This window comes from Chinchilla lanigera, unplaced genomic scaffold, assembly GCF_000276665.1.
Source record: "Chinchilla lanigera isolate Chin_1 unplaced genomic scaffold, ChiLan1.0 scaffold00242, whole genome shotgun sequence".
In the NCBI taxonomy this organism is placed as follows: Eukaryota; Metazoa; Chordata; class Mammalia; order Rodentia; family Chinchillidae; genus Chinchilla; species Chinchilla lanigera.
The window spans coordinates 33,182-38,185 of NW_004955643.1; positions in this window are offsets into that span (position 1 = coordinate 33,182).

Genomic DNA, 5,004 nt, shown 5'->3' on the forward strand with positions numbered 1-5,004 from the left:
GTTCCCTCCACTTTCAGAAACAAGTTTAAAATTTACTGCCATGATACGTAGCTATGAGATTTTTGCTGTTTCTGATAAAAGTCTTAGGATTTTCTTGCATATTTTGTTTGATTTTTATGCAATTTTTGCATGATGTATATAACCAGGCCCAAATTCATTTCTTTGTATATAGATACCCAGTTTTACAAGACCATTTGTTAGACTCTGCTTTTTCCATTTTTCAGTCTTAATTCCCTGTTGAAATTAATTGACGGTATGTATGTGAAACTCTTGTCCCTGGCTCCCCGCTTCCTGCTCAGCTTCCTAATCGCAGTGGGCTGAGCAGTTCTACTCTACACGTTTTCCATGCTGTCTCCACCTTGGAGCCAACTGAACTTGAAATGAACCCATTGAAACTATGAACCAAAACAAGCTTCTCCTTTATGTGTGGGTGTCAGGTATTTAGTCCCAGTGTAGGGAAAGTGATAATACAATCAGCAAAGATCAGCAAGGCTCTCAGAGCAAAACTGAGGTTTTCATGAGGATGAAAAACTTTTGCATCAAGAATTCAGATTCAACTCTGCTCCAAGCCTGACCATGCACAAGTCAAATTTCAGAAAAGCCAACCTTGATGCCCTTTTTAGCCATGATTCACATGTAGTTCTACTTTCCTGGAGGGTGGTGGTGTAAGGCACAAAGCCACTCAGTTCCCTTTTCCTTATCTATCGGGTTAATAACCCTTAGTTATTGCAGGCTGATCAGTCCCACAATCTTCCAAAGGAGTGGATGCAAAGGCTTAAATAAATGAGACAATTGAAATGATTTCGGGTTCCAGGGGGATCTAACTCTCTTATTGAATTTAAGATTCTCTGGATTAAGACAAAGATTTCTCTGGGCAGCCCCTGTTTATTAGGTTTTCAAACGAAGGAGGAGGATATTCAAGAAAATGCAGGAATGTAGCAAGACCTTGGGAAATATTTTCCCAAGTAGTAAACTATGTCAGTCAGAGGAACTACCTTATTGGTATCTGTTATAGGAGTGTGGAAACTGCAGCTATAGTTTCCTTTTAGTTAACTGGGGTTGGAGCCAAAGATCCTCAGCTGTGGCCTTAACTTGTCCTCTGAGGCATCACAGCTTCACAGGCCAACATAGGTCTCAGGGTGAGCAGTGACTCATACAGGTTCATTAACTATGAGTCCACTGCCCATCTTCAGACAAGGTGCCTAGCTTCGGACAACTCACCAGTCAACATGGAAAGCCAATGGGTTAATATTAAATCCTGCTCAGAGCCACTATGTAGTGGTCTCCAACACTTATCTAACATACATTTTCAGTTAATGTAGGTTTTCCAATGAATTGAATTATGGACAAAGCTTTTACACTACTCTCTATTAAGCTACTCTCTTTTATTCATTATTAACTTTTATGTTATTTTATTGTTTGAACCCTTTATATATTCTTTTTAAAAACACCAAAACTTGTATGCTACTCTCTATTTTATGCTACTCTCTATTAAGTTATGGAAAGTTTGAATTTCAGGGACATTATTTTCATATGTACAGTGTTAATAATGCATAATTATTGAAATAGGGATATCAATCATAAAGGAAGCATTTTGAGTTTAAAAATGACATCTAGAAAAAGCCCTCATTCATTCATTTTGGGTCTTATCCAAAAATATTTTTAGCAAGCATAATATCACAATATATTTCCACTGTATTTTCTTAAGTGGATTTGTAATCCAGCGACTTAATAGGTGGAGGCAGGAGATCTCAGTACATTTCAGGCCAACCTGGACAATATACTGAGTTAAAGGTCAAAATATGGCCATGCTATGATTGGCCAGTTATGGAAAGTCTGAATTTCAGGGACATTATTTTCATATGTACAGTGATAATAATGCATAATTATCTAAATAGGGATATCCATCATAAAGGAAGCATTCTGAGTTTAAAAATGACATCCAGAGAACACTAAGAGAAGCTGAAACTCGAAAGGCAATGATCACACAGGAGCTGCACAGGGTCACCTGGGAAAACACATGGGCTCCTCCTATGCCCAAATGATTAGAAACATCTCTCTGACATAAGTACAGGACACACATCTTTATATCCAGTGTCTGCTGGATCTGGAGCAGGATTTTAACAGCAGGAGGTGGGTGGACCTCTCAGGACCACAGCAAATGACAGGGAAGCAAGCTCTCTGGCAGCATGACTGGCATCAGGGAAGAGAGATCACAGAGAGAAAGAGGGAGCTGTGCTCACTTTAGTCCTGAGGAAGCAGCAGCCAGAGCGTGGATGGGAGGCGAACTGTGGGGCTGGGACCGAGGAAGGAGAAGGGCCCTCAGGGAGGTAAAACTTGGATTATAAAGATGCACGTATCCTCTGCCCTGCTTCTACCATTCCTCTGAAATCTACTTTCCACTTGTTACAGAGACAAACACCACTTCAGGAGAAAAGGTTCCTCTTAGCAGCGTAAAAGGAACAGAAACACCGTCATCAATCTCTCTCCATCACTGAAGAAGGAAACTCCCCGCATGAGAATTTACCCTCCAACTCCAGGTTCAAATTCCCTTATTCAGCTGTCAGAGCTCCCAGCTCTCTCCTGAAAAATGGCAGAGGTCTCTGGGAAGACAGGGTGTGGTCTAGAAGATGAGACTTCTGGGTCTTATTCTGGGCCTTGCTACAGGTCTCCAAAGTGAGTGTCCTCAGTGTTACACATGGGTCCATGGGAAGGTTATGAAAGCAGGTGACTAACAGGATTCTCTTGTCCCCGGGTGTCCTGTCCCAGGTGCAGTTACAGGAGTCCGGACCTGGCCAAGTGAAGCCCTCACAGACCCTGTCCCTCACTGCTCAGTCTCTGGATTTTCCATCACAACCAGTGGTTACTGGTAGAACTGGATCAATACTATTAAGACAGTGTATCCTCTAACTTTTGACCACATGTATGCCTCCATCTCTGGGCTCTGGTGTGGAGAATTCTAGTATATATATGTGAAGTGACATGGATAATCCTTTGCTGTTCAGATATCTGTGAAATGAGTTTTTCTGGACCTGACAAATAAAGTGAAATTCATAGAACCACTGCTAAAGGACTTGGAGTATTTTATACCCTGTTTTAAATCATAGCTCATTTATTGTTTATATTTGATTTGCTATGTACCACTTGTTTTGGTTACTTTTCTCTCATTGCTGGGACAAAATACCTGATTTCCAAATTAATGAAGGAAAGGTTTATTTAGTTCATAGTTTGTGAAGGTTTCAATCCATAAGCAGCTGGCTGCTAGGCAGAGTGGCCCATGGCAGAGGGGCAACAGTTCAGGGTGACAGAAAACAGCAAAAGCAGCAAGAGTAAAAAAGGGGAGGAGCAGCAGGAAGCAGCCTCCTTTCCTCCCTTACACTGTGTGCAAACCCCCCACCCCAGGGCAGCTGTAGCACACACACCCATAATCCCAGAATTGGACCATGGATCAATCATAAACTATGGAGGCCCAACCCACGACTGCATGAGGCTTTGGGGGGATGTCCAGACACAAACCATACCATAGAAGCACAGTTAAGGGACTTCGAGTGTTTTACATCCAATTTTAAATCATAGCTCATTTATTGCTTTGTATCTGATTTGCTGTGTACCTGCTCTAAGCTGTTGCTTCTCGGGCCAGATCCTTTCTTTCTCATGAGGATTTCTCCTGACCAGTATTTTGTATTCTGAAATGTTTTCCTTTGTGAGAGTTTCTAATGTGTAGACTTTCAGGTTCTTTAATTCTATTTTTTGTTTTTTGTTTGCTTTTTGAGGCAGATTCTTAATATGTAGTCCGGGCTGGCCTTGCACTCACCATGTAGCCCAGTTGGCCTCACACTTGCAGAGATCTTCCTGCCTCAGGACCAAGACTACAGGCATGCAGCGCCACACCTCGCTGCATCTGTTTTTAAAAGTGCAGTGTATGTAGCAACTTGTTTCCAAATTGGAACCCATGGGAACATTTTCAAGAGATTTGGATAAAAAATCACATACATTACTACCAATATTTGCCTTAATCTCTTTTTGTTTTGGAGACAAGGAGCAGGGTGTTGGAACACAGCATGTGGTCACATTTGTGGTGATGTCTGGGGCCAGCCCAGGGCAGCGCCAGGAGGAGTGACAGTGGGTGTGCAGAGCAGGGGCCTCCTCACCTCAGCACATGCAACATCCATGAGAAGCAGTTGGGGACAGGGCCAGGGAAAATCTCTCATATACCTTCAACCTGGCCTGGTGAGTATTTCCTGTCATCTGTCACCCATCTTCCTCTTGATGGGTGTAAAGTGAGCTGAGACCTTGGAGGTGATTTCCCAAGAACTGGATTCAGCTACAGATTTAGAAACTCCATACATGATGAAACCTGAGTCCTCAAGAGCAGGTATTTGAGACACAGATGCAAAATGTCTGTAGTCCATGAGGAGTCCCAGCATTTCCAGACAGCAGAAACCAAAGTGGGCTGAGATGGAGATACATGGGCTCCTAGAGCCTCCCCTAATTAGGCTGCTCTGAGAACCTGGAGAACAAGGTCTAGAGGTTGTCTATGAAGACCACACCCAAGGATGATGCAATACTGTTAGAAAACACAGTCATGGCGAAGTGTGCAGCGCTTACCACAAGAAGAAAGAAAGCTTACTTATATTCTTAAACATTTTTATTCACCTCTGATAAGAACTAGACAAGTACACAATGGTCTCTCCCACTACAAACCCTCTCTTGGAAAGGTGGGCATTAATAGTCAGCAGGTCACAACCTGTCCAGGATATGGACACTTTAATGTTAAAGATTCCCACATAAACTGTGCTCAGAATCAACATATCCTGGCCCCTGCTCAATTTCACCTTGTGTGGAAGGATGAGGACTATAGAAGATATAGTAGAGTATCTCTGGAGTGCTCCTGTTCACAGTGCAACTGATCATCATAAGCAAATCACTGTCCCTGGAAGGACTCAGCGTCTTGCCGTCTGTCCCACTCTTATACCCTCAGGGCCTCCCCCATGCAAAGCAGCC